This window comes from Mauremys reevesii, linkage group 13 (genome assembly GCF_016161935.1).
Source record: "Mauremys reevesii isolate NIE-2019 linkage group 13, ASM1616193v1, whole genome shotgun sequence".
NCBI lineage: Eukaryota > Metazoa > Chordata > Testudines > Geoemydidae > Mauremys > Mauremys reevesii.
In genome coordinates, this window is record NC_052635.1 from 15,918,512 (window position 1) to 15,941,765 (window position 23,254).

General features: G+C 42.5%; 1 protein-coding gene across 1 annotated transcript in view; it reads left to right on the forward strand.

Moving 5' to 3' along the window:
- Nucleotides 1-23,254, forward strand: part of LOC120380127 (olfactory receptor 11A1-like) — a 32,033-nt gene that overhangs the window by 7,069 nt on the left and 1,710 nt on the right. The window lies entirely within an intron of this gene.

The following is a 23,254-nucleotide window of genomic DNA, read 5'->3' on the forward strand; positions in this document are numbered from 1 at the left end:
AAAGAAAACAGCTGAGGGCCGAAACCTCCCGGCCCCGCGGAAACACCCGCCCCAGGGCCGCCCAGCCCTGTGGAAACAAACCCTCCTTCCCCAGCGCCGCCCCACCAAAACAGCTGTGGGCCAAAAAGGAAGGTTGGGGGTGGGGAGATGATACTTGATTTTGAATCAACCAGGGGCTCCCAGCTGAAGAGGTGGCTGGGAGCCCTCAGGGGCAAATTAAAGGGCCCAGGGCTCCGGCGGCTGGGGGAACCCGGCAGGGTCGGCTCTAGGTTTTTTGCTGCCCCAAGCAAAAAAAATTTGGCTGCCCCCCCTTCCCAGCCCTGGGCTCCCCCCTGTACCCTCCTGCTGCCCCAGTCCTGGGCTCTCCCCCCACCCACACACACCCCCTGCCACCCCAGCAATGAGCTTCCCCCTTTCCTCCCCACCAGTGTCCTCCCTCCACCCTGCTGCTGCCCCAGCCCTGGACTCCCCCACAACCAGTGGCCCCACCACCACCTGCTGCTGCCCCAGCCCTGGGTCACTGGTAACTCGCTCCCAGGGCAGGTCATTCAGCAGGAATTTTGGATGTGCACAAAACACAGACAGGACTGGTTCCCATATGGTTACAGAGCTGTAGTAAAGTGGAACAATTTTCAGCTTGTGTGATTGGAGGATATCTGGATGCATATTATAAGACTGTTCTCCATAAATGAGGAAAAGTTGAGGTGCCTTTATTATTCTTTTGTTCCACTGTTTCTTTCTATGGGGAATTTGCTAATGCAATATCACTGTCTTCCTTTCAAACAAACAAAAAGGTAATGGCTGTTGAAAATAGCAATTCCAGTCCTAATAAGCATTTCTTGCTCAATTTTATCCTACTTTTTCTACAGCAAGTTACAGTGGATCAGTATATTCGATTTGGGAGAAATGAAGTAAAAGCTGCCCAAACTGAGCTTGAGCACTCCTGAATTTTGAGGTGTTCAAATCTGGAAGGCAGGTGCTGGGGAGGGAGCTGTGGGCTCCAGGGAGGAGCATGGCAGCAACTGTCTGGAGCTGCACGGAGCCAGACATGCTGGTCTGAGTGGCACGGTAAGTGGGCTGGGGGTTGGAGAAGGGGTAAGAGGTTCCGGGGGACAGTCAAGGGACAGAGAGCAGGGGTGGTTGGATGGGGCAGAGGTTCAGGGGGGCAGTCAGGGGAAAGGCAGCAATTAGATAGGCATGGGAGTCCCAGGGGTTTATCAGGGGACAGGTAGGGGTGGGGTCCTGGGGAGGAAGTTGGGGGGGTCTCAGGAGGGGGCAGTTGGGGACAAGGAGAAAGGAGGCTTAGATAGGGGCTGGGGTCCCAAGGGGCAGTTAGGGGCAGGGGTCTCAGGAAGGGGTAATCGGGGGACAAGGAGCAGCGGCAGTTAGATCGGGGGGGTGGTCCTGGGGGGCAGTTAGGGGCAGGTGTCCCGGAAAGGGGAAATCAGGGGACAAGGACCATTGGTGCTTAGATAGGGGGTGGAGGTCCTGGGGGGCAGTTGGGGCAGGGGTCCGGGGAGGGGGCAATCAGCGGCTGTGGGCTGGGATTCAAAGGGCTCTGGGCTGCCGGCAGTCACAGGGATCCCTGAGCCCTTTAAATCCCAGCCGCGGCTGGGAATCTCTGCGGGCAGCCCAGAGCCCTCTGATTCCCAGCCGCGGCTGAGATTTAAAGGGCTCTGGGCTCCCTGGCCCTGCGGGCAGCCCAGAGCCCTTTGATTCCCTGCTGTGGCAGGGATTCAAAGGGCTCTGGGCTGCCCGCAGAGCGCCGTGTGCGGGGGATTTAGAATCCCCCGGCGGGCCGCACAGTGAGGCTCCGCAGGCCGCATGTTGTGCAGGCCTGTGTTAAACTATAGAGATACTAGACAGCAGAAACATTTCCAATGACAATTAACATAAGCCCTTTTGAAATTTTACCCAGCATGCCTCCGCTATCTGGAGTCTTGACTCAACCACTCGGATGGCAACCAGCAGAGAGAAGCCATAATGGAAATGTGACTGTTTTGCAATGGAAACTAGACTTTGAATGGCAGAATTTGTTTTCTTTCCCCTAGATGGAACCCACAGAAAACAAACAGGGAAATCAAACAACTGTGACAGAATTCATCCTCCTGGGATTCGGGGATCTTCCTCAACTGCAGATTTTTCTCTTCCTGCTGTTCCTAGTGATCTACATCGCGACTATGGCCGGGAACATCCTCATCGTTGTGCTAGTTGTGGCTGAACAACACCTGCACACCCCCATGTACTTCTTCCTGGGGAACTTGTCCTGCTTGGAGACCAGCTACACCTCCACGATGCTGCCCAGGGTGCTTGCCGGGCTCCTGACTGGGGACAGAACCATTTCTGTTACTGGCTGTATCGTACAATTATATTTCTTTTGTTCTCTGGCAGGCACAGAATGTTGTCTCTTATCTGTGATGTCTTATGATCGGTATTTAGCGATATGCAAACCACTGCATTATACAGCACTAATGAATGGCAGGTTATGCCTCCAGCTTGCGGTCGGGTCATGGATAGGTGGATTTGCGTCTGTTGCCTTCTTAATATCTATGTCACAAATAACATTTTGTGGCCCCAACGAAATTGACCATTTCTTTTGTGATTTTAATCCAATAATAAAACTGTCCTGCAGTGATACTCACTGGTTGGAGGTTTCGGCTGTCATACATTCCTGCATATTCACATTTCCTCCATTTCTGTTGACCCTGGCATCTTATGTTCACATCATCACCACCATTATAAGAAACCCATCCCCCACTGGCAGGCAAAAGGCCTTTTCCACCTGCTCCTCCCACCTCATTGTGGTGACAATTTTCTATGTAACTCTCATCATTGTGTATCTGCTATCGGACTCTGATGCACTGAGAGACTTGAACAAAGTGTGCTCTGTTTTCTATGGAGTCCTGACCCCTTTGGTTAACCCCCTCATCTACAGCCTGAGAAACAAGGAGGTAAACAAAGCCTTGAGAAAAGCTCTCCTTAGATTTTTTGTCTTTTAAATGAATACAGGGATTCAGACATGATAGATAGGTAGCTAGACGGATAGATAGTATCTATCTACCTAATATACATCTACCTTATATGTTAAGTGTTATGAAATTTGCAGGTGACACCAGAATGAAAACATTTGAGTGCACCTAGGAAGGCAGCTTTACAACTCTGAGTGATTGGAGCTTGTCCCCTTGTTAATCTGGGCCACTTTCAACTAGCTACTTAATGACTCTTCATTGGTCCCTCCCTCAAAACAAACTAATAGAAGAATTAAAAAAAACACCCAGAAACCACAGAAAAGTAACAGAATTGGATCGGGAGGGAAAGAAGAGAGGAAGAGGGACAGGGAAGGAAAAGGAGAGTAACATCTCGTTTCTATCCACTAGGGATTAATCAAAGTTTTTTGCAAGTTTCAGCTAATCATTTCAAATTTGTCTAATGCCCTTCCTTTTCTAAATGTTACCTGCCCTTTAGCTGCCCTGTCAGCCAGGTCGCTTCTTTCCCTGGAGGCAACCTGCTGACTTCTTGCCTAGTTGCTGTCACACAAGTGTAATTTGTAAACTTGTGTGTTAAAAAGCCCCCAAATTACTGATAAGTTAAGAACTGGGCAATTGCTGACTGTGAATGTCAATGATAATTGAATCTGGCGCTATTCTAAATAGAAAGAGCTATCAGCTATTCCTGGAACTGTTTCCATCATTTTGTGTGGACTCAGTAGACCTTCTGGGCTTCTGAACCAAGTTTGCAGTTATTGTGCATGCTGGTTGAGTTGTCTGAGTGCTTGTTGTTGATTTGTGTGTGGGTTGTGTTGTACTGGAACATATGTGTTGATTTGTGTGTATGGCATATGAGGGTTTTGTGCTGCAGAGAGTATTCTATGTGTGTTTAGGTTTATTGTGTGTGCTCTTTGCACTGTTTTGCCGTTGTGTTGATTTATGTGGTGGTTCTGTTGTTCTGGGAGATTTGGGTTGATTTGTGTGGGTGTTGGCTGTGGAGAAGGGCTATGCGCACTTGTGGCTATTGTGTGTGGTGGTTCTGTTGTTGTGTGGCTAGTTGTGTTAATTTGTCAGCCTTCTTGATTTCTTCTTGCCTCTGATATCTCTTGCTAGTGAAACTCATTTTGTCCTATAGTCTTTCTGATTTTGTTCTGACATGCTTGTGTTGTTCTTTTGTACGCATCCTTAGCTATTTGTCCATGTTTCCACCTTTTGTAGGACTCCTCTTTTTTTTTTTTTTCAGGCTGAACACACTTCTGGAATCTTACAGTCTGCAATTTCAACCAAGTCAGTCATGACCAACCTACCTGCCCTACTTTTGCCATTGAGAAAAATCCGTCTCTTTGACAATTAGGTGAATAAATCCCATTGAAACACTTTCAGCATTTCAAAAACATCAACTCCTTCATTCTGGATGAAATCAAAATTCCAAACAGTCTAAATTTCCTTCTAGGTGGCCCCATTTCTTGCATTTCAGGTTCCCACTGTCTGTGAGTCATTCTCCTGCACCCACTGGGAAATTACTAGCTTCCCCTGACTAGAGCATCCACACCTCAATAAGAGTGTGTCTGTCTGTGAAGATGTGTGTGACCATTCCCAAATATTTATTTGAAAGTTGAAATGTTGGGTTCTAGTTGTGTGTGAGATTTTGTAGGAGCTGAGTTCAGGAATAGGGCATGAATACATCTGTACATTGAATAGATGAAGAACATCTTTCCACATTTTCACATATATTAGGTTATTACATCATGTTACCAAATTTCAACCCTATCTGTGCTTTCTGGTATCAGTAATGGAGTTTCAAAAAAGTGAGGATGAAATAACAAACCATGACAGTTGTGCTTGTAGCAGCTAATCTCTCATCAGAAGCCTTGTGTCTAATAGGTGACTTTAGAAATCAGCAAGCCCTTTCTATGCTTTGGAATATTGAATATCCTTATGGGATTCTTTACTGGCGTAATTCCAAATATTAATCATGGTGGAAATCTACACACAACTGTAACACCCTGGTCTGTTTCCCCTCTCTGAAAGGACACTAAACAGTAGTCATTGGATCCATTCTCTGAATCGTATGTGCTGCTGAGCCCTCTAGATGTGTATAGTATCAGAGGGGTAGCCATGTTAGTCTGAGTCCTGTGGCAATTTATAGACTAACAGATGTTTTGGAGCATAAGCTTTTGTGGGTGAATACTCACTTCATCAGATGCATGTCATAGATCTGGATAGTGACTGGTCATTGTTCCTAGAGGTGGAGCTCTCAGTCAAATTGCTCACCAGAGATGAGCCATTCAGTGCCTCTGCTTTCTGGGCATAGATTTCCCATGACCTCTGGCATATTTCCTGCTACAAAAGAGAATCTCTTCCAAAAAGATGGTTACAATTAGAAATAACATTCATAAAACCAAATGGAATTAACAACTGGACAACAATGTATTTCCCAAACTGCTGAAGAAGGCCTCTTTGTAGTTATCCATGATTGATAACTGCTATCAGTGTTGATAAATGCAAAGTAATGTACGTTTTAAAACATACTCCTAATTATACATATAAAATAATGGGGTCTAAATTAGCTATTACCACTCAAGAAAGAGATCTTGGAGTCATTGTGGATAATTCTCTGAAAACATCCACTCAATATGCAGCGGCAGTCAAAAAAGCTAACAAAAGGTTGGTAATCATTAAGAAAGGGATAAATAATAAGCAGAACATATCATATTGCCACTATATAAATCCATGGTATGCCGACATCTTGAATACTGCGAGCAGATGTGGGTTCCCTACATTAAAAATGTATATTAGAAATGGAAAAGATTCAGAAAAGGGCCCCAAAATGGTTTGGTTTATGGAATAGCTTCTTTATGAGGAGAGATTAATAAGACTGGGACTTTTCAGCTTAGAAAAGAGAAGACTAAGTGAGGCTTTGATTGAGGTCTATAAAATCATGATAGGTGTGGAGAAAGTTAATGAGGAAATGTTACTTACTCCTTCCCATAACACAAGAATTAAGGGTCACCAAATTAAATTAATAGGCAGCAGGTTTAAAATAAACAAAATGAAGTATTTCTTCACACATCACACAGTCAACCTGTGGAACTCTTTGCCGGAGAATGTTGAGACTATCACAGGGTTCAAAAAAGAACATAAAATTCATGGAGGGTAGGTCCATCAATGGCTATTAGCCAGGATAGGCAGGGATGGTGTCCCTAGCCCCTGTTTGCTAGAAACTTGGAACAAGCAAACAAGGGATGGATCACTTGATGATTACCTGTTAGGTTCACTCCCTCTGGGACACCTGGTATTGGCCACTGTTGGAAGACAGGATACTGGGTTAGAGGGACCTTTGGTCTGACCCAGTATGGATGTTTTTATTTTCTTATGGTATGTTCTTTAATATGGTATCTGAAGGGCAGATTTTCAAACGCACCGAGGGCCCTATCTGCAGGTTTAGATGCATGGATAATTTTCAAAATTTGGCTTTGGGCATATTTCAATATATTATCCTTAAGTGTTAGGCACTGAACACATCTCAAAAGGAGTTGTGTGTATCCTTGCAGAGAAATAAACATGCTATCTGATTACCTTTAGGAGAGATTTGGGAGATATATCTCTGTAATATGAATGAGAAAAGAAAATATCTAAAATATATATTGGTAAACAAACGACTGATGCTATTTCTGCAGAAACTGAGCAGGAAATAGAAAAGTTTGATGTGACTGGGATCTATGTTTGGTTTCTCTTCGAAGATTGCATTGGTCTCATTACAGTATGATAATACTTAAAAAGTTATATAGCAGTTATTAACATAGATATTAAAGAACTTTGCCAAGTGGATTCAGTATTATTGTCTCCATTTTACACAAGAGAACATGAGCATATGCAGAGACTACTTGTTTCCTAAACCTCAAATCACATTAAGAAAATGGAAAGCAGTGTTACACTAAAAGAAACATAAGCACAGAGACAGAAAGTGACAAGCCCAGGGGCAGGGAGTGGAGAGCCAGGAATGAAACCCAGGTTTCTGGAATCAAAATCTAGGGTCCACTCCAACTGATTCTGCTGCGCTCTGTAATGAAAACACGGGCAAATGAGGTGTGAGCCCAGCAACTACGTTTCTTCTAGCATTTTCTTATGAAGTTAATGGAATGGTATTTCATTCCCTTAGTCTCCAGTGATAATCACAGACATTGTGGCTAAAGTAATACACAAGCATGTTCAGAAAGCAAAAGGTGAGATGTGTTCAGCCATAGAGATTCCAGACAGTAGCAATGTTTCTGATATGAATTAAGATAGGGTCTTTTCAAAAATTGTACCTAGAATGCATCCACCATACAGAGTTTTGAGTCAACCATTTGGATGGCAATCAGCAGGGGGAAGCCAAAATTGAAATGTTGTTTGTTTTGAAATGGAAGTTAGATGGTCACTGGCTGGAGGTTTCAGCCATCATACATTCCAGCATATTCACATTTCCTCCATTTCTGTTTACCCTGGCATCTTATGAATAACACTGATGGGGGCTGAGATATCAGTGAGAACTCTTGCCACAGCTGTCTATTTACCATCCCTTATTCAGTCATTTCATGTAACAGAACTGAAATATTTAAATTAGCAGGATATGAAGACCGGGGATTGGTTGATTTACCTCTGATATCACCAGGGTCTTAGTATAAAATGACCTGAGCTACTGACCTGGCCATGAGTAAAATTTATTCTTAATCTGGTGATTTGACAGAATTCTGCTTAACATAGAGCTTCATTACAACCTAATATCTTCAAATGTAATTTACACCAATATTTTAAATGAGTTAACATTAAGGAAAGTGTGAAGAATATGTTTTATTCCAGTTTTAAGATCATTCAGGACAAAGCTAGTGATGACAAATGTTACATTTCTGAAGGATCTCATTTTACTTATTTTATTCTCATGAACTAATTAAAATATTTACTTTCAAATTCATCTACTCTCAGAGGAGAGTAATCCAAATTCAGGGAGGATGGAAAGGTTTCTTCAGACATGAGTGTGGGAGTGAGGGTTCACTGAATGTCAAAGGATATGGCTCGGTGTCCTAATTTTCTTCCAAAATGAGTCAGATGGTCACAGGTAGGCAACACTCAGACTGGACACTTGGATTCAGGAAGTGCTGATTCTGTTAAGTATGGATCTATCTATCTATCTATCTATCTATCTATCTATCTATCTATCTATCTTAAATAGTGTATGGCACCACATTCACAAAACTGTCTGAAGTCTCACTGATCCACGAAAGGGGAGAGATGGGAGCCAGCCTGGCTGCAGCATGCATGGACATTCCAATTGCCCTAAGCCATGGGACAATTTTCAAGAGATGAAGGATGTCAAACCGTTGATATAAATGATTTTACATTAAGTAAGAACATAGGCTCAAAATTCAATCATCTGTGAATCCTTGGGCCTCATTGTGACTCAGGTGTCTTCCTCAATTAACTTCACTGGATGTTTGCCTCAGTAAGAATTCAGTCAGTTCCTCAATGTGTGGCACTGACTTTTCTAAGGATTTGGGGATTGTCACATGTGGCTGTCATGGAGAGAACGTATTGGAGATGCTCTTTTCAGGCTGTGGTAGAATGAAGGAAGAGTGATGGATGGATGGGTGGCAAAGAGGAGCAATCCCTATTATCGAATGTGATAGATGGGAAAGTTCAGGGTGTGTTGAAGAAAAAGAACAGCTCCACCCAGATCCTGCCCAGGGCCCTATTTGTCCTGATGGCCACAGTGTGCAACACTGTTTGAAATATTCATGCATTGAGGTAGAAGGATTCCATCTCAGTAAGGCATGGGAAATGAAGAGAGAACAAAGACACTCATTTAGGGGGAGGAAGAGAGAGAGGAAAAAATTCTCTTTTATCCTGCAGGCAGGAAGAGTGAGGGAGAGGCTGAAACGTTGAAGGAAAGAAGGAATAGGAAAGAGGTAATGAAGGTCTAACTCCATCAAAGACATGGAAGATACAGGAGGAATGATTGTGCTCCCACAGGTGAAATTAAGGTGATGATTTATGTGGGTGGTAAATAAGGGATTTGTGTTCCAGTTAGGGGCTATGTATGGTTGTGTTTATTGGGTGTACTGTTTGAACAGTGTGAGTGGTTGTAATGATTTGTGTGAAGGTTGTGATGTTTTGGCAGGTTTCGTCTGATCTGTGTGGGTGAGTGCTGCAGTGAGAGATTGTGTTTGTGGTTATTGTGAGATATAGTTGTTTTATTGTGAGGGTCCCAACTATGGGAGAGTTTCTCTCTGCTCCACTTTGGTGTTCTCTTTCCCCAAGACTTTTGTCCTCCTCAACTGTAGAGCAGCTATTAGACTGGGAGTGGAATGGCTCTACTGTGCCCAGAAGAGTCTTATTTATGTACCTATCTATCTCCCTTAGTTCCTGCAGTTCAGCCACTCTGATCTCCAGAACCCATACTTGGTCTCTGAGAGTCATAAGCTCCTTATACCTGTAAGAGTGTTGGGACTCACCACCACAGTGCCTCCTGCTGGTCATCCTTGGGAATTAGCTCAGTCTAGTGGAGCCCCCTCTCTTGGTGGTGTCCCGCCTGTTGTTTTGCCCTTGGTTGGCATCTGAGCCCGCGTCGCTTCCCACTCAGCGCCCTCTTCGAGTCACTGCCCTCTGGCAGTGCCCCTTAGTCCATCCTCACCTCCTTGGGGGTGGGGTCAATCAGCTGTCTCTGCACCCTGGCCAATGTGGCCAGCTGCACCCCCCAAGTCAAACCCCTCTTGGCAGGGGTTGGTGCAGCTCTAGACAGCCGCTCCCATCAACCAGGTGTAAGGCAAGGGAGGGGGACCCAGGCCCGCCCACTACTCTGGGTGCCAACCCAGGGACTTTCTAGTGGCAGCCATCCTGCTCTCCTTCTCTCCTTCTGTCTGTCCCCATCTCTGAGCCACTTCCCCTTCAGCCCCTCACACTGGCTAGGTCCTTCTCCTCAGGGCCTGCAGCCTGGCAGACACCGGGCTGGAGTTCCCTTCTGCTCCCCGGGGTCTGCCCAGCACTGCGCTGTCCCAGGTGGTAGTCTCCCAGATCTGGAGACAGATCTTCCCCTCTCACAAGCCTGGGACAGACTGCCTGCTCCCTTCCTGGGCAGCCTTTTTATAAGGCTGATCCTGGCCCTGATATAATCAGAACAAACTGAGAAACTCACAGACAACAAACTCACCACTTTAGATTAACAAATGTCTCTGTGGGTTTCTTTGTTGGTCCAGTTTCAAATATTGGTCAAACCTATTTTCAAACATAACATCCTGGACCAGTTCCCTTCTCAAAACAGATACTGGATTGTTATGATTGGATCGCACCTCTAAATCCCTCCTGCTGATGAGGCACTTGGATATGGGTAATGGACAGTCAATGTTCCTAGACATGGATATCTCCACACTCCCACTGTTTCGCTGGTGTGAGACATTCAGTCTTGATGACTCCTGATAGCATTTTCACTGCTATTGAGGCAAGGCTTCTGCAGGACCCATTCCATATTTCCTACTACAAAAGAGTTGATCCCATCTGGAATGACGGTTCCAATTAGAAATGACATTTATAAAATCAAAATGGAAATATAAAACAGACAAAGACATGTTCCCCAAACTATCACAGCAACCTTAGCCCAGGAAGGAATGGCAGACCTCCTGAATCTGATTATCAATCCTATCATCTTTCACACGGTATCTCAGAGCCAAATGTTCAAAGGGACTGAAGGTTCTTTCTGCAGATGTAGATGCATGGAATTTTTTTTTTAAAAGTTGGCCTTGGGTACTTTGGAAAATATTACCCATAAAGGTTAGGCATTGAATAGCTCTCAGAAAGAAGATTCCAAATCCTTGCCAATAAAGAAACCTAATCTCTGATTCCCATTAGGAGACATTCAAGAAATATCTCTCTGTAATATGGAGTGGAGGGAAAGGAAATGTCTAAAAAAAGAGTTGTGTGTAGTTAAACAAAAAATTGATGCCATTTCTGCTGAGATTCAGGTGGAAATATGACATTAGGGCATGTTTACACTTCATAGAGTGTATTGAAATTTATCCAGAGTCTCATAACAGTATGTTAACACTAAGAACTTATATGACACTCATTTACATAAATATTAAATGCTGTACAGTGTCTTCACAATCATATCTCTGTTTTACACAAGAGCATGTGAGCACATATAGACAGTTCTTGTTTCCTAAATTTCAAGTCTCATTAAGAAAACAGGAAGTGGTATGATCATCATTGATTACATGAGGGAGGGAAGAGAGGCACAGTGAGAGGAAGTGATAAACCCAAGATCAGGGAGAGGATGAGCCGGGTATAAAACCTACCTCTCTGGAATCAAATTCTAGCATCCACTCCATTAGAATATGGTGGACTCTGCCATGTAAATATGGTTTTAAAAATGTATCAGCCCAGCAGTAGGATTTTTCTGAGTTTTCCTTATGAAACCAATGGACATTTTTTAAAACATTTACCCCAAAGGCCTCCACCATCTGGAGTCTTGACTCTATCATTGGGATGGCTGCCAGCAGGGAGAAGCCAGTATTGAAGATATGACTGTTTTATAATGCACATTAGATTCTCAATTGCATAATTTCTTTTGTTTTCCTTAGATGAAGCTGATGACAAACATACACAAGGGAAATCAAATTACCATCACAGAATTCATCCTTCTGGGATTTGGGGATCTCGCTCAACTTCCTATTCTTCTCTTCCTGCTGTTTCTCATGATCGCGACCATGACCAGGAACATCCTAATTCTTGCGCTAGTTGTGACTGATCAGTTCCTTCACACCCCTGTGTATTTCTTCCTGGGGAACTTGTCCTGCCTGGAGACCTGCTACACCTCCACCATCCTACCCAAGATGCTGGCCAGTCTCCTGAATGGAGACAGAACCATTTCTATCACTGGATGAATCACTCAATTATATGTCTTTGGTTCTCTGGCAGGCACAGAATGTTTTCTCCTATCAGCAATGTCTTATGAAAGGTATTTAGTGATATGCAAACCTCTGCATTACGCAGCACTTAAGAATGGCAGGTTGTGCCTCCAGCTAGTGGCTGGGTTGTGGACAGGTGGATTTATGTCTGTTTCCATCTTTATATTTATGTTGTCACAATTAATGTTCCGTCAGCCCAATGAAATTGACCATTTCTATTGTGATTTTCATCCTGTAATAAAACTCTCCTGCTCTGACATCCACATGGTAGAAGTTGCTGATTTCATATCTTTCTCCATATTCACCCCGCCTCCATTTCTATAGACATTGACATTCTATGTTTGTATCATCTCCACCATCGTGAGAATCCCATCCACCACTGGGAGACAAAAGGCTTTTTCCACCTGCTCCTCTCACCTCATTGTGGTGACAATTTTCTGTGGGACATTGATCCTGGTGTATCTGCTATTGGACTCTGATGCACTGAGGGACCTGAAAAAAGTGTTCTCTGTCTTTTATGGCCTGACCCATTTGTCGACCCCCGTCATCTGCAGCCTGAGAAACAAGGAGGTAAAGGAAGATTTGAGAAAACCTCTCCTTAGATCTTTTGTGTTTTACAAGAATTGAAATTTTAAGCTTATATATATGAGACAATCATGGGGACATGATCTTGCAAATTCTGACTCACATGAGTAGCCCATACTCACCTTTGTGTGCCTGCTGAACTCGTGACTGTCAGAATCAGAACTTCCTTTATCCAAGTGTCAAGTCTGTGTGTTGCTTACCTGTGGGCATCTGACTTATTTTGGAGGAAAATTAGAAGAGTGAGCTGTACACTTAGACTTTTACTGCACCCTCACACCCACACTCAAGTCTGAAGAACACTGTACATCCTCCTTGAATTGGGATTATTCTCCTTTGAGTGTGAATGAATTTGCAAGTAAATATTTTAATGAGTTCATGAGAATAAAATAATTAAGAAATTTAGCATTTGTCATCTATAGTTTTGTCCCAAGTGATCTTAAAACTGGACTAAAACATACTCTTCACACTTTCTTTAATGTTAGAACTCATTTAAAATATTTGTGTAGGTTACATTTGAAAACATTATGTGGTAATGAAACTCTAGGTTAAGAAGAATGTTGTCAAATAACCAGATTAGGAATACATTTTACTCATGGTCAGGTTAGTAGTTCAGGTTACTTTCTACTGGGACCCTGGTGACATCAGGCGTAAATCAACCAATCTCCAGTTGTCATCTCCTGCTCATTTGAATGTTTCAATTCTATTACGTGAAATGACTGCACAAAGAAGGTAGATAAACCGATGTGCCAAGAGTTCTCATTGATATCGCCGCACCCATCAGTGTTATTTAATTTTCCATGGCCACAAGCTACCTTCATCACAGGGTTGGTGAGACTCTGCTACTCTATTTCAGGATCAGCCAAGGAAAAGATTTCTGAGTCAGAAAGAAGCAGTTTCCTCCTCTGGGCTCTCCCTTGCTCCCTGGCAGGAGTTATTTTCTTCTGGCAGGTCATGGCACTGGAAACTAAAATTGTACTGCCAAAATTGTCTATTTCTGTCTTTTCAGTTTGGTGTCATCTCCAAATTTTTTAACAATGATTATATAAGATGCATGTGTATGGTCCAAGAAAGATATTATATGAAATATAAGTATTATATTAATTCCATAATAACCAGTAACAAAAACTCTGGCCGATAAACTGACTTATAGCGTCTGTACATGTAAATTAGGGCAGGCTGCTATACATACTTGGTCCAGATCAAGAGATGGAGAAATGATTTTCTGTATGTAAATGGTGTATATTTACACCATGGAAACACATTCACAAAGCTGTCTGATGTCTTACTAATCCCCCAAAGAGGAGAGATGAAAGCCAGCATGCTTGGAGCATGCATGAAAATTCCAATTGTCCTCTGCTACGAGAAAAGTTTCTAGAGCTGAGGGATGTCAAACCTGTGCTATAAATCTTTTTATATTGAGTTTGAGGAAGTGTGGGTTAGGACATAGGATTAAAATTTAATTGTCTGTGTATTCTTGGACCTCCTTGTGACTCGTGTGTGTTGTTCAATTAACTTCACCAGATGTTTGCCTCAGTAAGAATTCAGTGAGTCCCTCAATGTGTGGCACTGACTTTTCCAAGGATTTGGGGGTTGCCACATGGCTGCCATGGAGAGCATGTATTACAGAGGCTTTTTCCAGGCTGTGATAGAAATAAGGAGTGATGACTGATAGGCGCAATCCCTATCATTGGATGTGATAGATGGAAAAGTTCAGGGTGTGCTGAAGAAACAGAACAGCTCTACCCATATCCCATGCAGGGTCCTGTTCTTCTTGATGGCCACAATGTACCACATGCTTTGAACTATTCATGCATTTTGGTAGGAGGATCACACTCCAGGAAGGGCTCAGAGATGAAGAGGGAATGAAGATACTCAGCATTCAGAAGGAGGAACAGAGAGAGTAAACAGTTGCCTTCTCTCCTGCCTGGAGAAAGAGTGAGGGAGATACTGAAATGTTGAAAGGAAAGAAGGAATAGGAAAGAGGTAATGAAGATCTAACTCCGTCAAAGACACTGGAGATACAGAAGGAATGAATGTGCTCCCAAAGATGAAATAAGACTGATGGAGGGTCACCTATAACTATGATGCCCAGGCTGGCTCCCCTTTTACAACATCTGCACTCTGATGCTTCATCAGCATGTCCACATCAGATTACTGCACTAGGGCACCACTCTACAGCACAGTAACTGCAAAGCAATGCCTTAGGAACCACTGTGATGGGTTGGATCACAGAACCCCCCCTTGGGAATGGCCAACTACTGTGCCAAGACTACTTCTGACCCTGCTTTCTCTGCCAGCTTGGGACTCCAGCACCCTGTCTTGCTGAGTCAGACAAGCCCGTCTGCTCCAGCACAGACCCAGGGTCTGAACCACATGCCCCCAAAGCTTCAGACTTAACCTGAAAGCAGCTTACAGAAGTGTTCTTGTTTTTAACACACAGATGCCCAACTCCCAGTGGGGTCTAAACCTCAAATAAATCTGTTTTACCATGTATAAAGCTTATACAGGGTAAATTTATAAATTATTCGCTCTCTATAGCACTGATTGAGAGATATGCACAGCTGTTTGCTCCCTCCCCCAGGTATTAATACATACTCTGGGTTAATTAATAAGTAAAAAGTGATTTTATTAAACACATAAAGTGGGATTTAAGTGGTTCCAAGTAGTAACAGACAGAACAAAGTGAATTACCAAGTAAAATAAAATAAAACATGCAAAACTAAGTCTAATACTGTAATGAAACCGAATACTGATAAAATCACACCCTCAGAGATATTTCAATAAGTTTCTTTCACAGACTGGATGCCTTCCTAGTCTGGGCACAATCCTTTCCCCTGGTACAGCCCTTGTTCTAGGTCAGGTGGTAGCTAGGGGATTCGTCATGATGGATCTTCTTCCCTCTTTGTTCCGTTCCACCCACTTATATAACTTTTGCATAAGGCGGGAATCCTTTGTCCCTCCCTGGGATCCCACCCCTCCTTCTAAATGGAAAAACAGCAGGTTAAAGATGGATTCTAGTTCATGATCACATGTCACTGTAAGACTTCACTACCCCTTGCCAGCATACACATAAACAGGAAGACTTACCAGTAAAACAGAGCCATCTACAGACAAGTCTCCTGACTAATAGGAGCCATCAACATTCCAAACCAGCATTAATGGCCCACACTTTGCATAACTACAATAGGCCCATAGAGTTAGGTTTCATGTTTCTAGTTTCAGATACAAGAGTGGTACATTTATACAAATAGAATGATCACACTCAGTAGATTATAAGCTTTGTAATGATACTTTACAAGAGACCTTTTGCATGAAGCATATTCCATTTACATTATATTCACACTCATTAGCATATTTTAATAAAATCGTATAGAATGTGTCACAGCCACTATCATATTGGGGCTCTCTGCTGTTTTGTCTGATAACCAGTCAACTCAGTCTCAGCTTTTCTAACCTCCACAGATTGAAGCTGTCCATTCTAAACCCATCCCTCTATTGGATGGAGGAGAAAACTCTGTATTGTTCCAGAAGACTGACCTCTTCACAGTTTGTTACTAAAGGTGTATCAGGTTGCCTGGCAACACCACTCTAGATTCTCTTTGGGAACAATTCCCATGTGGTCTCCAAAACACATAAACACAGGAAATGGTGCTGTGAAAGTGATAATTTGTATCTCTGCAGGTGCATTATGCAGGAATTTATATAAGGACATTAAACAACAGAAGAAGAAGAAGAAGAAGACACCTCTTTTTTGGTGTCATTCTCTTCTCACTTACCCCAGTTTTCGAGCAGTGCATCTCTCTTGGATTAAGTTCAGTTATTCCTGATTTATACTGGGGTGAGTGAGAGACGAATTATTTCTCAATTAATTCCTTAAAATGCTTAAATCTTCATTTTATTTTCCATGTTAACTAAGTTATTGTAATTCACTTTTAATTGTGCACATTTCTCTATTTATATTTTATTGATGTTCCCCTCAAAACAAAAGTTTAGGGGAAATAGAAAGATGAAAAAAAAGAAGAGAAGAAAGGTAAAGGATCTGGATGGGAGAGAAGCAGAGGGGGGAAAGTGGGCAAGGATGGGAATGGAAAGTGTCATCTCAGTTTCCATCCATTACTGATTAATCAAAGACTTTATTAAGTTAGAGCTAATTGTTCAAAATTGGTGTGAGATCTTTCTTCTTCTAAATGTTACCTGCTCTTTAGATGCCCTGTCAGCCAGGTTGCTCTGGCAGGGTTCTATCTCTAGAGGCAATCGGTTTAGTCCTTCACTAGAAACTGAAAAGCTCTGCTGTGAGACAAGGGTAATTTGTGCATATGGGTGTGTGCGCCTCTGTGTGTGCATGTGTCACTATTCCAAAGTCTTTGTCTGAATTCTGAAATGTTGGGTTCTAGCTCTATGCTTGATTTTTTTATGGTGCTGGGTTCATGAATAGGAGCTGGGCATTAACTGTGTGCCACATTATGTCTGTACTCATGTTGAATCAATGAAGAACATTTCCACCTATACTAAGTTTTTACATCATGTTACCAAATTTCACCCCTGTCTGTGCTTTCTGGCATCAGCAAGGTGGTTACAAAAATGGTGAGGTTCACATAACAAACCACGACAGCTGTACTCTTAGCAGTAAATCTCTCCTGGTTATCAGAAGGGTTGTGTCTTGTAGGTGATTTTAGAAATCAGCAGATCTTTTGATGGGTCTGTTCTCATCCTTAAGAACATTACAATGGCCATACTGTATCAGACCAATGGTCTATCTAGTCAAGTGACCTTTTTTCCAACAGTGGCAAGTGGCAGAACTTTCAGAGGAAATGAACAGAAAAGAGAAATCAACAAATGATCCACCCACTGTTGCCCATTTCCAGCTTCTGGCAAACAGAGGCTAGGGACACCATCCCTTCCCATCCTGGCAAATAGCCATTGATGGAGCTCCATTAAAATATCTAATTCTTTTTTGAACCCTGTTATTATAGAATCATAGAATCATAGAAGATTAGTGCTGGAAAAGACCTCAGGAGGTCATCTAGTCCAACCCCCTGCTCAAAGCAGGACCAAAACCAACTAAATCATCCCAGCCAGGGCTTTGTCAAGCTGGGCCTTAAAAACCTCTAAGTGCCTGAGGGGCGTTAGAGACTCTTGCCAGTGTCCCTCCCATCGCTAATTCCCTAGTGACAGACGGCATGACCTAGGACTGCCAGTGAGGCAGTAGCTCCCCACCGCCCCCTAGCAGCTCGGTGGGCCAACTGACACAGGTCACAGGGGGATAGAAAGCTGGCTACATCAGCGGGCTCAATGGGTAATGATCAATGGCTCCATGTTTAGCTGGCAGCCGGTATCAAGCGGAGTGCCCCAAGCGTTGGTCCTTGGGCCGGTTTTGTTCAATATATTCATTAATGATAAAGAGGATCGTGTGGACTGCACGCTCAGCAAGTTTGCAGATGACACTAAACTGGGAGGAGTGGTAGATATGCATGAGTCAACAGTGTGCCCTTGTTGCCATGAAGGCTAGCGGCATCTTGGACTGTATAAATAGGGATACTGCCAGCAGATTGAGGGACAAGATTATTCCCCTCTATTCGGCATTGGTGAGGCCTCATCTGGAGTACTGTGTCCAGTTTTGGGCCTCACACTTCAAGAAAGATGTGGAAAAATTGGAACTAGTCCAGTGGAGGGCAACAAAAATGATTAGGGGGCTGGAGCACATGACTTATGAGGAGAGGCTGAGGGAACTGGGATTATTTAGTCTGCAGAAGAGATGGATGAGGAGGGATTTGATAGCTGCTTTCAACTACCTGAAAGGGGGTTCCAAAGAGGTTGGATCTAGACTGTTCTCAGTGGTAGCAGATGACAGAACAAGGAGTAATGGTCTCAAGTTGCAATGGGGGAGGTTTAGGCTGGATATTAGGAAAAACTTTTTCACTAGGAGGGTGGTGAAGCACTGGAAAGGGTTACTTAGGCAGGTGAGGTCCCTTCCAACCCTGATATTCTATGACTCTATGATGCCTGTTAATTTCCATGAGTAACTCCTGGTTCTTATGTTAAGTGAAAGAATATATAAGACTTCCTTATTTACTTTCTCCACACCATTCATGATTTTTCTAGACCTCTATCATATCCTCCCTTAGTGCTCTCTTTTCAAGCTGAAAAGTCCTTTTTAATCTCTCCTTATATGGAAACTATTTCTAATCATTTTGGTTTCCCTTCACTTTTTCTTTCCCAATTCTAAAATATCTTTTTTGAAATGGGGTGAGCAGAATTGCATTCAGTATTCAAGATATGGCATGCCATGGATTTATATAGAGGCAATATCGTATTTTCTGTCTTAGTATCCACCCCTTTCTTAATGATTCCAAACATTCTTTACTCTTTTTTGATTGCAGCTGCACATTGAGTGGATGTTTTCAGAGAACTATCCACAATGACTCCAAGATCTCTTTCTTGAGTGGTAACATGTAATTTAGTCCCCATCATTGGTATGTATAGTTGGGATTATATTTTCCAGTGTGTATTGTTTTGCATTTATCAACATTCAATTTCATATGCCCTTTTGGTGCCCAGTCACCCAGTTTTGTGAGGTCCTTTTGTAACTCTTCGCAGTCTGCTTTGGACCTATCTTGAATAATTTTGTATCATCTGCAAATTTTGCCACCTTAATTTTTACCCCTTTTTCCAGATCATTTATGAGTATGTTAAACAGCCCTGGCCCCAGTAGAGACCCCAGGGGACATCACTATTTACCTCTCTCCATTCTGAAAACTGACCATTTATTCTTACCTTTTTTTCCCTATCTTTTAACCAGTTAGTGATGTATGAGAGGACCTTCCTGTTTGTCCCAGGGCTGCTTACTTTGCTTAAGATCCTTTGGTGAGAGAACTTGTCAAAGGCTTTCTGAAAGTCTAAGTACACTAAATCCACCGGATCACCCTTGTTCACATGCTTGTTGACCTCCACAAAGAATTCTAATAGATCGGTGAGACATGATGTCCCTTTAAAAAAGCCATATTGACTCTTCCCCAACAAATCATGTTCATATATATGTCTGACAATTCTCTTTACCATAATTTCAACCTATTTCCCTGGTTCTGAAGTTTGGTTTACCAGCCTGTAATTGCCAGTATCTCTTCTGGAGCCTTTTTTTTTTTAAATAAGTGTCAGATTATCTATTCTCAGTCATCTGGTGCAGGAGCTGATTTAAATGATACCACACAGAGTCATTTTGTAATATCATATTGGAATTCCTTCCAAACTCTTGGATTAATATAATCTGGTCCTGTTGATTTACTAGTGTTTAATGTATCAATATCCAAAACCTCCCCTATTGACACCCCAATCTGTGACAGTTCCTCAGATTTCTCACCTAAAAAGAATGGCTTATGCATGAGGAATCTCCCTCACATTCTCTACAGTGAAGACTGAAGAAAACAATTCATTTAATGTCTCCACAATGGCCATATTTTTCTTGAATGCTCCTTTAGCACCTCCATCATCCAGTGGCCCAACTGACTGTTTAGTAAGCTTCCTGATTCTTAGGCATTTAAACATATTTTTGCTCTTATATTTTGACTAATTTGCTCTTTAGATTCTTTTTCTTTTCTTTTCTTTTCTTTTTGGGGGAGGGGATGAGGGAGGCTTCCTAATTATATTTTTACACTTGTCTTGCTAGAGTTAGTGCTCTTTTCTATTTTCCTCAGTAGGATTTAACTTCCAATTTTAATAGGATTTCTTCTTGTCTCTAACAATATGTTTTACTTTTTTGTTTAGCCATGGTGGCATGTTTTGATCCTGTCACTATTTTTGTTTAATTTGGGCTAAATATTTAATTTAAGCCTTTATTCTGATGTTTTTTAAAAAGTTTCCATGAAGTTTTCAGGCATTTCACTTTGGGGACTGTTCCTTTTAATTTTCAATTAACTAGCTTCCTCATTTCTGTGCATTCCCCTTTTCTAAACTTAAATGCTACTGTGATGGGCTTCTTTGATTTTTGTCACCACACAAGGCTGTTAAATTTATTAATTTAGGTCGCTATTACCAAGCAGTTCAGCTACAGTTACCTCTTGGACCAGATCCTGTGCTCCACTTAGGAGTGAATCAGAATTGCCTCTCCTCTTGTGGGTTCCAGGACTAGCAGCTCCAAGAAGCAGTCATTTACGGTGTCAAGAAATTTTATCACTTCATCCTGTCCTTAGGTGACATGTACCCAGTCAATATGGGGATAGTTGAACTACCCCATTATTATTATTGAGGGTTTTATTTATTTTTTTAATTTTAATCTCCCTGAGCATTTCACAATCACCATCACTATTATCATCCTTGTCAGGCGGTCAGTAATATATCCCTACTGCTATATTCTTATTATTAGAGCATGAAACTACTATCCATAGATACTCTATGGTACAGTTTGGTTCCTTTAAGATTTTTACTTTATTTGATTCTAGACTTTCTTTCACATATAGTGCCACTCCCACAACAGCATGCCCTACTCTGTTGTTCTTATATATTTTGTATCCTGGTATTATAGTGTCCCATTGATTATCATCATTCCACCAAGTTTCTGTGATGTACCTGTTGGCTTTCCCAAACCCTTAGTTTAAAAACTCCTCTACAACCTTTTAAAATTTTAAATGCCAGCAATCTAGTTCCATTTCTGTTTAGGTGGTGCCCGTCCTTCTGTAAAGGCGCCTCCTTCCACAAAATATTCCCCAGTTCCTAATAAAACTAATCCCCTCCTTTCTGTACTATTGTTTAATCCATGCAAAGAGATCCTGCAGTTCCATTGTGCAAATAGCCCTGAATGTGTAACTGGAAGCATATCAAAGAATGCTCTCATGAAGGTCCCTGACTTTAATCTCTTACTTAGCTGTCTAAATTTGGTCTCCAGGACCGCTCTCTTATCTTTTCCTATGTCACTGGTACCTACATGTACCATGACCGCTAGCTCCTCCCCAGCACTACACATAAGTCTATCTAGAGGTCTTCAGAGACCTGCAACCTTCGCACCTAGCAAGCAATTCACCATGCGGTTCTCCCAGTCATCTCAAACTGTGCTATCTATATTTTTAACCAAATAATTCCCCATTACTGTTACCTGGCTCTTTCTAGTAACTGTGGATCCTTCCCTAGGACAGGTTTTCTCAGTGCAAGAGGATACTACCATGACATCATCTGGAGAGAAGGTCTCAACTATGGAACAGTTTCTTTCTGTTCCACTTTGGTGTTCCCCTTCCCTGGGACTTTCATCCTCCTCAACAGCACAGAGGCTGTCAGACCAGGGGTTGGGACTGTTCTATTGTGCCCTGGAAAGTCTTCTCTGTGTCCCTTTTCTGTCTTCCTTAGCTCCTCCAGCTCAGACACTCTGGTCTCCAGAGCCTGTTCTCGGTCTCTGAGGGCCAGGAAGTCCTTGCACAAAATGTGCAAATATACCACCTGCCCACAAGGCAGGTAATCAAACATGCTGCATTATATGGAATTAACTGGATAGCTCCTATTCTGCTGTTGGACCTCTGCCTACATTCTCTTTTTCCTCTTTCAGCTTTTTTTGTTAGATATTGTTTCTTTGTGGTTTTTTTGGAAGGAAGGAGGCAGGGGAGGTTTATTGCCCTATGTTTAAAGAATGTTAATCAGGTGTATCTAGCTCTTCCACTCCCTCTCTAAACTCCCTCAGAAAACTCCCATTAGCTAATTCTGGTCATGAATTCCTCCAATCACTTAGGCGCTGGCTTTCTAAACCCCTGTTCTCCTGAGTAGCCCTGCCCCCTGCTTACGGCTTAATGGGTGCTAAAGGGCTTAGGGATCAAAGCCTCATTAAAGAGCTCTCAGCCTTGGGTTTGGGAATGGCCACTAGGCTCAGCACATGGCTTCCCCAAAAAGACCACACTATAACTTCAGTCAAGCAACAATCACACAACAAACAAACAGACAAACTCACCACTTTGGATTAATGAATGTCCCTATAGGTTTATTTGTTGGGACAATTTCAATTATTAGTCAAGAGGAAAACCCAACTTCAAACAGAACATCCTGGACCAGTTCCCTTCTCAAAACAGACACCGGATTGTTATGATTGGATCGAACTTCTAATCCCTTGTGCTGCTGGGCACTTGGATATGGGTAATGGATGGTCAATGTTCTTAGATATGGATCTCGACGGTCCCAGCGTTCCACGACATTCAGTGTTGATGGCCCTTGATAGCATTGTCACTGCAACCGAGGTATGGCTTCCCCATGACCCATTCCATATTTCCTTTTCCGAAAGAGTTGATCTGATCCAGAATGATAATTTCAATTATAAATGAAATGTATAAAAATATTAAACAGACAAAGACATGTTCCCCAAAATATCACAGCAACCTTAGCCAAGGAAGCAATGGCAGACCTCCTTAATCTAATGATCCATCCTACGTTCTTTCACATGGTAGCTCAGGGCCAGATGTTCAAAAGGGACAGAGAGTCCAATCTGCAGTTGTAGGTGCATAGAAAAATTTAAAAAACTGGCCTTGGGCACTTTGGAAAATATTACCCATAAATCTTAGGCGCTGAATAGCTCTCAAAAAGAAGGTGGCAAATACTTGCAAAGAAAGAAATCTGCTATCTGATTACCTTGAGAACAGATTTGGGAGAGATCTCTCTGTCATGTGGGGCTGGGGGAAAGGAAATGTCTAAAAACTTTGTGTTTTTAAACAAAAAATTGATGCCAAATCTGCGGAGATTGAGGTGGAAAGATGACATTGAGACATGTTTAGTTTC